A 12,939-nucleotide genomic window follows, 5' to 3' on the forward strand; every position below is an offset into this window, starting at 1 on the left:
TCATAGATGAAGAAAGGACACCTCAGAGAAAGTAGCCCAGAGATCAGTTCCTGGACATCTTTCTCCATGTCCTTGGCTCCAGAAGTTTCCATCTCCTTTCCTGGCCATTTGGCATCTTTGTTTTATACCCAACTGCTGAAGGTTAAGTGGACTGGAAGCTCTGTGAAGATTCTTTCTAGCTCTGAGCTGCTATGATGCCATGGACTGGGGCAGAAGGCTGCTCACTGCCAATTCTCCTGCCTTTACTGTCTGAGAAGAAAATAGAAATCTGAGGGTGGGGTGGAATGTTTGTCATTCCAAGTAATTCTTTGGAAGTTTTGCTAGCTCAGTGCATTGCACACAGTAGGAACATGTAAAAAATGTTTTCTGACTCTGTTGTTGATTTGATAAAGCAATATTTTTTCAGGAACAGCTACAGTCTTGCTATCTGTACTAAAAAAACATCCTCTCAGACCAAAAGATGGCACCAAGTTTATAGGTCAGCAGCACTTGTTTGTTAAGCTTTCCGTATTTGATTTCATGATTTCAGTCTTTGGATGGAGATGTTTTGATCTGATCTGATGATAATAATACTAGGAACCACAGCTCCCATTTTCATAGAACTTTCCAGTTGGCAGAGCCCTGATGGGTAATCTTATTGGAACTTCCTTGCCTCTGTCAACTTTTCTGTGCTTGAAGACTTGAGATGAGCAATGGACAAAAACCAAATCCTGCGTGATAATTTGTGGGCACAGCCAGAGGTGACAAGCTTGTGGGGTACCATGGCTGACCTGGACCTATGGGCACTAAGCTTGTTCCATGATAACTGGGATATGAGGAAACATAAATATAGTTTGGGGGTGTGGTTGGCAAATGGTAAAGTGTAAGTGCTGAGTCTGTAATCTGGAAGAATACAATCTGCACGCTCATTATCTGGGGTGCGACCTTTGTTTCACTGCCTGCCTGACTCATTGGGAACATGGTTTCTGGCTTCGAGCTGTTGTTGAGGAGGAGCCTGGCTTATGGCAGCATGTGGCTCTTGTATGCCAGCAGCTTGGGCAACCAGCTGTCACTAGAAGGAGACTCATTAGTAGAGTTTATTCCTGGGAAGGCATTGAATGGAAATAGAATTGACCCAAATCTCCTTGGTCCTAAAGGCTAGAAGTGGGCATTAGTTGGGGGTACTGTTTCTTGAAGAAGAGGGTACTTGACTAGGAGTGTGCCACCTTGGGAGAGAATGAACTCCTCACCATGGGAAGTTGTGAAAAAGAGGCTTAGCCGTTCACCTATTAGGGGTTAGAAAAAGGATCTTTTTTCAGTTAATGGTTGAACTCAATAACCTTTGGAGTTATCACTTTTTTAAACTAAAATTTATATAACACCTAGTATGTGCCAGACATGGTGCTAAGTGCTTTATAATGGTTATCTCATTTATCCCACAATGACTCCTGGAGGTAGATGCTATTATAATCCTCATTTTGCAGATGAGGAAACTGAGGTAAACAGGTTAAGTGACTTGGCTAGTATCTGGGGCAGATGTGAACTCAGGTCTTTCTGACTCCAGGCTTGGTGCTCCATCCACTGTGCCACCTAGCTGCTCCATTTCCTTCTAAAGTTGAGATTTTATGGTTCTATGAATTACTTTTTGGTTCTAATGAGAGCTGGTGATTTATGCCAGGAAGCCTTTGACATTCATTGTCCTCTGCTCATTTTAAGGAAAGTCTGCTTGGATGACTGTTAGTACATGGCCAGAAGCAGGTTATTATTATAGACTCACAGGGTTGGAAGGGACCTCAGGGAACATCTCATCCAACCCTTATCTGAAGAAGGATTTTCATTGCAATGTGCCCAGCAAGAGAGTGTTCATGCAGCCTCTTCTTGAAGGCCCCAGTTAAAGGGAAGCTTTCCCAAGTTTTCATTGTACTTTGGAATGCCTCTTACCATTAAGAAGTTTTCCTGACATCTCTGGATCTGCCTCCTTGCAATGTCTCCCCATTGTTCCTGGTTCTGCTCTGTGCAGCTGAGCAGAAGTAGTCAAATTTCTCTTTCATTTGGCAGCTATTCAAATTTTAAAAAATTAATTAATTTATTTTTAGTTTTCAACATTCATTTCCATAAGATTTTGAGTTCCAAACTTTATCCCAAACTCTCTCCCCTTCCTCCACCGCAAGATACCATGCATTCTGATTACTCCTTCCCCCAATCTGCCCTTACTTCTTATCACACCCCTCCCTTCCCTTATCCCCATTTCCTCTATTTTCTTATAGGGCAAGATAGATTTCTATACCCCATTACCTGTATTTCTTATTTTCCAGTTGAATGTAAAAACAATTTTTAACATTCGTTTTTAAAACTTTGAGTTCCAACTTCTCTCCCTTCTTTCATCCCCCTCCATCCCCACTGAGAAGGCAAACAATTCAGTATAGGTTATACATGTGTAGTTATGCAAAAAACTACCATAAAAATCATGTTGTGAAAGACTAACTATATTTCCCTCCATCCTATCCTGCCCCCCATTTATTCTATTCTCTCTTTTGAACTTGTCCCTCCCCAAAAGTGTTTACTTCTAATTACCCCCTCCCCCATTTGCCCTCCCTTCTATCATCTCCCTCATACCCTACTTATCCCCTTCTCCCCTATTTTCCTGAAGTGTAAGATAGATTTTCATACCAAATTGAATGTGCCTGTTATTTCCACCTTAAGCAAAATGTGATGAGACTAAGATTCACTTTTTCCCTCTCACCTCCCCCTTTTCCCCCTCCATTGAAAAAGCATTTTCCTGCCTCCTTTATGAGAGAATTTGCCCCATTCCATTTCTCCCTTTCTCCTCCCAACATATTCCTCTCTCACCCCTTAATTTTATTTTTTAGATATCATCCCTTCTTATTCAACTTACCCTGTGCTCTCTGTCTATATAGATATATAATCCTTCCAACTACATAAATACTGAGAAAAGTCTCAAGAGTTGCAAATATTTTCTTTCCATGTAGTAATGTGAACAGTTCAACTTTAGTAAGTCCCTTATGATTTTTCTTTCTTGTTTACCTTTTCATGCTTCTCTTGATTCTTATGTTTGAAAGTCAAATTTCTATTCAGCTCTGGTCTTTTCATCAAGAATGCTCAAAAGTCCTCTATTTCATTGAATAACCATTTTTTCCCCTGAAATATGATTTTTGGTTTTGCTGGTTAGGTGATTTTTGGTTTTAATCTTAGCTCCTATGACTCCTGGAATATCATATTCCAAGTCCTTCGATCCCTTAATGTAGAAACTGCTAGATCTTGTGTTATTCTGATTGTATTTCCACAATACTTGCATTGTTTCTTTCTAGCTGCTTGCAATATTTTCTCTTTGACCTGGGAACTCTGGAACTGGCTACAATATTCTTAGATGTTTTTCTTTTCTTTTCTTTTCTTTGCCTTTCAGGAGGCAATCAGTGGATTCTTCCAATATTTATTTTACCCTCTTGTTCTAGAATATTAGTTCAGTTTTCCTTGATAATTTCATGAAAGATGATGTCTAGGCTCTTTTTTGATTATGGCTTTCAAGTAGTCCCATAATTTTGAAATTGTCTCTCCTGGATCTATTTTCTAGGTCAATTGTTTTTCTAATGAGATATTTCACATTGTCTGCCATTTTTTATTTCTTTGGTTTCGTTTTGTAATTTCTTGGTTTTTCATAAAGTTATTAGCTTCCATCTGCTCCATTCTAATCTTTAAGGAATTATTTTCCTCAGTGAGCTTTTGGAGGTCCTTTTCCATCTGGCCAATTCTGCTTTTTAGGGCATTCTTCTCCTCATTGGCTTTGTGGATCTCTTTTGCCATTTTTTAAAGTGCTGTTTTCTTCAGCATTTTTTTGGGGTCTCCTTCAGCCAGCAGTTGACTCATTTTTCATGATTTTCTTGCATCACTCTCATTTCTCTTCCCAATTTTTGCTCTACTTATCTTACTTGATTTTCAAAATCCTTTTTGAGCTCTTTTATGGCCTGAGACCAATTCATATTTTTCTTGGAGGCTTTGGATGGAGGAGCTTTGACTTTGTTGTCTTCTGTCTGCATGTTTTGGTCTTCCTTGTCACCAAAGTAAGATTCTATAATCTGATTCTTTTTCAGGTTTTTGCTCATTTCCCCAGCCATTTTTACTTGACTTCTGAGCTCTTTGTCAAGATAGTTTTCTGCTTCCAGTGAGGGGGGAGGTGTGTGCTATCAGCTGCTCGATCCCCCCACAATCTGTGGGCCTAGAGCTCCAGAAGTAGTGGCTGCAGCTGCCCCTGCTGCTGCTGTGGCTGCTGCAGGTTCCTCCACTCCCTTCCCTCTCAGCAGCCCTAGGGCTGGGGCTGGACCACTTCTCTCTCCTGCACTGGTCCCACATGCTTTTCCCACTGACCTTCCAATTTATCCTCAGCATTTGGGGTCATGATGTCTGGAAACCACCACAGGTGTGAAAGATTCAGTCTCCCCAAGGTCTGTTCAGTTTCTGTCTGTACTGGTGTGGTCCATGCTGGACTGCACTGTGCCCCCAGTGTGGTACAATAGACACTTCCCTGTGACCTTCCAGGCTGTCTTGGGCTGGAGATTTGCTTCACTCTGTCATTCTGTTGGTTCTGCAGCTCCAGAATTTGTTTAGAGCCATTTTTTACAGATACTTGGCTGGGTTTGGGGACATTGCTCTAGAGAGTGTATGCTGTTACTCCACCCTCTTGGCTCTGCCTCAGTTCTTCAAATTCTTGAAGACAGGTATTAGGGGCTCAAGTCTTCTCTTGTTAAGATTAAATGTCCTCAGTGACTCCATCCAGTCCCACTGAAGTCAAACACCCCCATCATCCTGGATGCTTCTCTTTGGACATTTGACAGTCTATTGATGCCTTGCTTTTCTGCTCTGTAACCAATGAATGGCTGTGTGACTCATGTGTGTATGTGTATGTATGTGTGTGTTTGTGTGTGTTTTTGTGCATGTATGTGTATTTTTACTTGCATGTGAACCCTCTCTGACTTATTCTTCAACTCCCTTGCAGCTACTAACCTCTGACTCTTGCCTTCTACAGTGCCGTTGCTGACTGCTTCTTATTCCCATCCCTGGCTCTTGGCAAGGGTCCAATTCTCCGAAGCCCAGCCTCCTGATCTGTGACCCTTACCTTCTCACACTTCCTGATTACTTCCTTATTTTCCTTTTGTCCCAGGTGGGTCCTCAAAGACTTCTGTTTTCAAATGGTCCATTCACTAGAATAGCTAGATAAATTATCTCCTGGGATCCTCACAACTTGTCTAAAAGGAAAAAAATGATTAGTTTGAAAATGCACAAAGAGGCCACATAGACCTTGAGAAGGCTGCCTTGAATCCTTTTTGGCAGCAGGTAGAACATACTTCCTAAATAAAGTAAAAGAGAAAAAAACTCCACATTTAAAGGGCAATTCCCTTTCCTCTCTTTTTACTCTCCATTCACCAGAGTGAAAACCTAAAACCAAAGGAATAGTTAGCCTAGACTTCATGGGCATTAGAAATCGTGGGACCTTGCTAACATATAGTTAGCATTTTCCCTAATGAGAGCCTCTCTAACTGTGGTGGCATAGGACAATGGTGCCATGAGCCAGACTGCCCAGGAAAGGTTATCTTCCCTGAAACTGGGCTCTGCTCTTTTCTTCAAAAGAGAAGGAAGGCTGTTCAGTCCAAAGGGGAGAAAATGGCGCACAGTGTTAAAAAAGGGATTATATTGAATGAGCGAGTAAATGAAAGCTTGGTTGCTTGGAGAAGTTCATCAGTATTGCACACGCTGTCAAGAAAACAAACTTGCACAGGTTATAGATAAAGGATCATGCTGTTGTGCTTTCCCAGTCACCTGGAGAGTGAAGCAGGGCTGTGTGCTTGCTCCCATGCTTTTTAACATGATATTTCCCATAATATTGTAAGACACCTTCAATAAGGATAAAAATGGCATCAAGATCTACTTCCCTATGGGTGGTAAACTATTTAACTTGGAAAAGCTACAAGCTAAGACTAAACTGGAGGGAGAATATGAACTTTTGGTTCCCAGATGATTGTGTATTCAACACAGCCTGTGAGACTAAGTTGTAATGGAGTATGGATTGATTCTCTGCCACTTGTGCTGATTTTGGCCTGACAAAAAGCACCAAGAAAATAGGATTTCCACCCGACAACATCATGCTATCTATACATGGAGCCACTAGTCACAGTAAACGGAGAAATGTTGAATGATGTGGCTAAGTTCGCTTACATTGGCAGCATACTTTCCAGGGATGTGTGTATTGATAATGAGGTTGACGCTTGTATTTCCAGAACGAGTTCAGTATTTGGGAAGCTCTGAAGGAAAGTGTGGGAGAGAAGAGGCATTAGCTTGCCTACCAAACTGAATGTCTGCAGAGCCATTGTACTGACAATACCGTTGTGTACTTATGAATCCTGGATAGTATATCAGCCCCATGCCAGAAAACTGAACTACTTCCATTTGAATGGTCTCAAGAAGATCTTGAAGATCACCTGGCAGGATAAGGTACTGGATACAGGTCTTCTCTAGAGCTGAACTGCCAAGCCTTTAAACTCTACTGCAGTTTAGTGCAACTCCAGTGGATTGGTCATGCAGCAGGCTAATGCCAAATGCATGCTTGCCCAAGCGCCTATTTTATAGGAACTCAGTCAAGTTAAAAGTTCACATGATGATCAGAAGGGGTGGTATAAAGACACTCTAAAGGTATCTTTGAAGAACTTTAACATTGACTGTGAGACATAGGGAAGCCCAGCATGGTGTACCGGCATCAAAGAAGGTGCTGTACTTCATGAGCAAGGCCGGATTGTAGAATGTTCCTTATAACAGATCACTATGCCTAATCTGTGGTGGTGCCTTTTGAGCTTGCACTGGACTGATCTGCTACAGCCAAACACACCATACCCTGGCCCCAACATTGTGATATCATCGGTCTTCTGAGAAAAGGAAGGACTGATAGCAATAACTGTTCCAAGCATTGCCCTAAATACTCAGGGTAAAAATACAAGAGACAGACAGTCCCTGCCCTTATTGGAATTTAGAGTCTGGGGAAATAATACATACACGGAGGGGAGGCCAGAAAGGGTTATATAGGCACACTTTCTAGGAATAATGACAGACTTCATTATGATTCTAGAACTTGAATGTATGTGTGCATGCATGTTCATTTCTCGTATAATAGACCTGGTTTTCACATAAGTCTTGTGAAGATACAGGCAAGTATGTGATATAAAGTGATGCATGGCCAGCCTAGATGAAGCTGGATTATTTGAAGAATTCCATTTAACAATCCTTTATTCATTACTTCTCCATTAGTGGGAGGCCTACTGCTGGATACTGAGGGCTCTGCCCTGAAGGAATTTATATTCTTCTGGGGATATTCTATGCACTCAGGGAAGTCAGTACAAGGTGATTGAAAGTGGGAGACCTCACTTGCAAGTCAGAGGGTCTGAGGTAGCTTCCTGGTAGAGCTGGCAACATGCTTCTGAGAGAAGACCGCTAGGTGGATTTAGGACACGGGGAATGAGAGATGGAACGTGTTGTTCAAGAGACAGTTAGTCTAATTTGATGGGCATATAGAGTACAGAAAGTTGGCTCATTCTAAAACTTTCTTTCGAACCCCAGTCTTCTTGTTCTGGAACACGCTGCTTACCCTGTGGCCTGCTCCTCTGCCAGGCCTGCCCTCCTTCTCCCGCTGGTGGGCTCCACCTTTTGTGGCAGGGTCTGGCCTGGCCTGGCCTGCCTTCATTCTCCTCATTGCCTTATTCCTGACTTTCTGGACTTTTAAAAAGCCAGGCCTCCTCTGCCAGATACTTTCCCTCCATCTTTTGTATGTGTTTTCTTCCTCCATTGGAGGAGGAAGGGAAGGCAGGAACTGTCTCTCTTGCTTGTATCTGTATCCCCAGTACTTGGCATGTAGTAACTGCCCATAAATATTCCTTCCTTTTCTTCTTTCCTCCCACATGTGAAAGAAGGCTGGAAAAGTTGTTGGAGCCATGTTGTAGAAGGCTTCCAACAGTTGTCTCAGCAGTTTTCATTTTATCCTTGAGGCAATAGGGAGCAGGTGAATATGTGAGAGCTGTGCCTTCAGGAGATGGTTTGGGGAGTACATGAAGGCTGGATTAGAGTAAGGGAGAGATTAGCTATAGGCAGATCAAGAGGGAGGCTTTTGGAATAGTCCAGGTGAGAGGTGATGGGACCTGAACTAAAGGGCATGGTTCTGTGAGGTCAAGAAGGAGATGGAGTGACAACCAGCAGTAGGAAGGGAGAACCACAAGCCTTGGACACTGTTAGATATGGGGCAAGAGGGAGGGAACAGCCAAAGCTGACTGTAAGGCTTTGAACCTCGGATGATGAGGATGGTGGTGCCCTCGATAGGGACGTTTGGAGGAAGGGTGACTCTGGATAGGACAATCGCCCTTTTGCTTTTCCACATGTTGAATTTAAGGTGCCAAAGGACATTTCAGAAGGACATTCTGGGCATGCATTTGATGCCATCCAACTGGAGCTCAGGAAGTGAGGTCAGCTCCTAGTATAATTCCCAGCATCTACTAGGTGCTTGAGGAATGTTTGTTGATTGAGTTTTCCTTTTGTAACTTCAGCACTTAACATTAGCAAGTATAGAACCAAACATAAACTGATCAGGGTGGACTAAAGTTAGCATCTTGTTGTCTCCCTATCTCCCCACCCTGGCAGCTCTCCAAATCTTATCTTGTCATGGCTGAATTTTGTGCCTACCTTCTTATCTGTGGAATGGACATAAGTGGAGTTATTTTGTGCATGTCTGGTGAACACTCAGTGAGGGGGTGTGGAGTAGGGAGGGTTAGAGGAGGAGGAGGTGGCAGATTATGATTAACATTTACCTTTATTTACACTTGCTGTTGGATAAAGAATGAAATACCTGTTTCCCACAGCAGATCTAACAGGTAGTTGAGCAGAAATACAGGGAACAAAATGAGAGCAAAAGACAGTGGTTTGGGTTGATATTCAGCAAATATCATCTTTTACATCACGGATCAGAAGAGATTTGAACTCCTACAAGCTGTGCGCTAAATCATTACTAATCCCCTCTGGCCTCTAGACTGATTTTATTTTATTCATTTTTCTTTATGTCTAAATTTTCCTTGAGGACCAACTGTTGTATATGGGGAAATAGCAGGATGTTATTTGTTTGAATCAGGCTGTGGTAGAATTCATTCAGAAAAGCAGGTGATTGCATTGTAGAAGGTTTTCTTGAAGTGTTCTAGGTCATCCATTTCTAAGATCAAGTGTATCTTGCAGACTGCCATTCCAATGACTCATCTTCAATGGGACCATATGTGAGTATAAAAAAATAAGCAAGTGGAAGAGTTAAGTTGTTATTTTTTATATTTTAAATGTTCCCAGATCCTGGAAAGCCAAGTAAAGAGATCATCGGATCTGCTTGGTATTAAATGAAGCAATTCCTATGATACTGAATAATTGAAATTCTGCCCTTTGTTTAAATACTCCAATAGCTCAGACTTGATGGGTGAAGATGCCCCCTGGAATCCCTTAGACAGACAGAAATGGGAGACACTGGATTCTCTGGAAAGATTAGATCTTATAGTGTTTGACCAATATCTCTGTCAGTTTCAGTGTAAGATGCTTTACATTCTATCTACACTTCATCAAGAAGACCTATCAGGTGTACTTGCAAGCTCAAAATGAGTCAGTGGTATGATAAAGCAACTATAAAGGCTCACACATTCTTGGGTTCCAATGAGAGAATCATCTGGTCCTGGATAAAAGTGGAGATAGTCACCCTGTATTTTGCCCTCAACAGATTACATCTGGAGTATTGTGTTCCATTCTGAGCAGCTAGGTGGCTCAATGGTTAGAGCACCAGGTCTGGCATGGGAAAGGCACAGAGAAAGAAAGATACTTTCCCAAATTTGCACAGATAGCAAGTGACAGAGCCAGGGTTTCTGACTCCAAATCCTCTTCCCTTGTACCATGCTTCTTAGGCTTTAGGGAGAAGACAGCTAGGCCTCCCCTCACCAAACCCAAAACTGTCTTCAGATTTTGTATTGAAATATGGGAAATGAGGGTGCATTTCTAGTGGAGGTTATGGAGTTTCATTGTCTAGGAATTTTCAAGAAATGGGCAACATTGGTTTTCCTGTGGCTGATTCAAATGTAGCCTCACCTGAAGGGGAAAGGGAGTCATGTGGGTGGGACTAGGGTGTCTTTCCAGGGCTCTCCTACTCCAGGTATACTTAGATTCTATGAGTCTAAGGAGAAGGCCTCTGGTTATGAATACTGCTTGGATTGGAGTGTTAACTGATGTTATGACCTCAAATCCTAGGGTAGTCTGTAGAGAAATTTCCCTTATATATTGTTAATAACTTCGGTTATAGTATCCCAAGGACCCCAGCCAAAGGAGCCAAAAATCTATGAAGGAAAAATTAGAAAAGAAAATAGAAGTAGAGAAATTCTATTTGCCTTTTTATCATTTACCCTGGCTACATGTAGTTCTGTTCTTCCGATAGTGCCTGAGGCAATCCATCAACATTAAATAAGAGTTATAATTCATAAATGGCAGGATGAATTTTCCTCTGCAATCCTATACTCTTTTCTGCTTCCTTCCTTTCTCTGAAAAAAAGAGAAAGTTATTGTGGAGAGAATCATACCTTCAGTCTGGAGAGTTTGGTGGAGTATAATTTGTTTAGAAAAAAACAGAATGGAGAAAACAAGTGGCCATGTTGGGGAAATAAAAATAAGATGAAAAAATAAACAGGTTGGACAAGATGCATTTGCCAGCTCCAACTCATATGCTCTTTTGATCATTCATGATACAGATCCCTCCCAGAAGGCCACATAATGAAGAATTGACTCTCCTTTGTGTACAACCTCAGACACTTAACCAGCTGCACAAGTCATTTAGCCTTTCTTTGCCTCATCTGTAAAATGGGGGTAATAATAGACCCTACCTGCCAGGGTTGTTTTGAGGATCACATGAAATTACATGTATATGGTGCTTTGCAACCTTTCAAGTGCTTTAGAAAGACTAGTTATTGTTGTTATTCATGAAAGTCAGGTACTCTTCCTCAAGGAATATTTATTTTAATTTTAGCAAAGTTGAGCATGACCTTGGCCAATAACTGAAAGCAGGGAGTTTGAGGAAGTCGTTTGGAAATTAGTGAAAATTTAGCCATAGATTGTGTAGGATCCTTTTCTAAGCCATTTATACCTAGTTTCCAGGCATTATGGTGTGCTGGATAGAGAGCTGAGCTTGGATCCAGGAAGACCCAAGTTCAAGTCCTGTCTCTGACATATACTGACTTTGTGACCCTGGGCAAGTCACTTAACTTCCCAGTGCTGTGGACAACAGCAAGAAATGTTCTGTTGATCCATTGATTCATCCGTTGATTAATTGATCCATCTATCCATCTATCCATTGATCTCTCTCCCTCCTCCTCCCTCCCTCCCTTGTCCTCCCTCCTTCTTCTTCTCTCTGGCGTGCTCTTTTGTCCATCAGTCAACAAGCATTTATTAAACCCTTATTATGTGCCAGGAGGAGCAGGAGCAGAGGAGCCTCAGACTCGCATTTTTAGATCAGCTCTAAACATTTCAGCCACTGCTGCACTAAATGTGATTTCTTTATCTCTGATGGCATGGTCTTCTTTGGCAACAAAGGACGAGGATAAGCAATTGACATTATTATCTGAGGAGTTGAACCATACCAATATTAACATACTTATTGTACGTTGCAGTTCTATGGAAAGATGGCTTACAGGTTCACTTTCCAAAGCAGATAAAGCTGAATTAGCTTCATTTAGATCTCAGTGGCGATAGGAAACATCATTTCATAGAATAATGATAATAGCTAGCACTTACATAGTGCTTTAAGGGTTAGCAAAGCGTCCGATCTATTCCTTCACATTGGATCCTTACAAGAATTCTGTCCTGTTATTATTTATCTCTATTTTAGAAATGGGGAAACTAAGTCCAAGAGCGTTTAAATGACTCGCCCAAGGTCGCATGACTAGTGTCCGAGGCAGTATTTGAATTCAGGTCTCTTTAACCCCAAGTCCAGAGCTCTTACAGACTGTACAATCTAGCTGCCTCTGGTGGGTCACCTCACCTTGTGCTGAGGTGCTTCCTTCTTTAGTCTCATTAAGTCAGAAGTTCCTTCTTCTGATGAAGGTCACAACCCATCCATGCCTGCCCTACATAACTCTTGTCTATGCTGTCCCATCAGTTTACCCACAGTGGGGTGCACTCCGCATACTGGAGTTCTTCCTTGCTTCCTTCTGCCATCATGAAAGTACTGGTGGAGTACTCTTGCTGTCTACTTGCTATCTCTCATTTCTACCTGATGACCAGCCTACCTGCTTTTCCTAGCCTACCTTGGTGACATCTTGTGTTCTTGTTCTTATTCAAACTTCTTCACCAGTTATATGTTGTAGCTACTGCTTTCATTTCCCCTGGGTCTTGCATCAGCCTTTGTGCAATATTAATTTTAAATTCTCTAGTGGGAAGATGTACTTTGTGTCTTACTGCCATCTGGTGACATCTATAGAATGTAGGAATTAAAATGGCGGGTGGGTCTTGGCTTTCACAGGAAGTTTGGAATCAGTAAGATGCTTTATACTTTTCAAGAAGCAATCCAGCCTCCTGAATCTAACTGTGCCATCCATCTTCTTCATCCTAGATATACATATGTATGCATGGACATGACCTATAGGGTATCCATTCAATTGCATGTTGAAATTTGGACCATAGGTTTCCTCCATCCATTTGGATCTTTCCTCTGTGGATGGACAGGCCAAATTCCTTTGAATAATTACATATGTTTTTTAGGAATCTTGTGAATTCTCTGGGGATTGTTACACTAAGTCCAGTGTTCCGTACAGATGGGAGTAAGTAGAGGACTTCTCTCCATCCAAAGAGAATCTTTCTTTGACTTAGACTCTGCCTTGAATCTAGTTCTTGCCCGCAGTGA

At 41.8% G+C, this 12,939-nt stretch overlaps 1 protein-coding gene and 1 long non-coding RNA gene across 7 annotated transcripts in view; both read left to right on the top strand.

Annotated features, from left to right (window-relative positions):
- The window catches only part of PDE1C (phosphodiesterase 1C), a 573,123-nt gene that overhangs the window by 331,977 nt on the left and 228,207 nt on the right, over nucleotides 1-12,939 (top strand). The gene's annotated exons all lie outside the window — the stretch shown is intronic.
- LOC140497688 (uncharacterized) overlaps nucleotides 1-12,939 on the top strand; it is a 53,146-nt gene that overhangs the window by 18,448 nt on the left and 21,759 nt on the right. Inside the window, exon 2 of the long non-coding RNA XR_011964814.1 lies at nucleotides 7-12,939. This exon is cut by the window's right edge and continues 21,759 nt beyond it. This is a non-coding gene — a long non-coding RNA (uncharacterized lncRNA). The remainder of the gene's footprint in view (nucleotides 1-6) is intronic.

Source organism: Notamacropus eugenii, chromosome 3, assembly GCF_028372415.1.
Source record: "Notamacropus eugenii isolate mMacEug1 chromosome 3, mMacEug1.pri_v2, whole genome shotgun sequence".
Lineage (NCBI taxonomy): Eukaryota > Metazoa > Chordata > Mammalia > Diprotodontia > Macropodidae > Notamacropus > Notamacropus eugenii.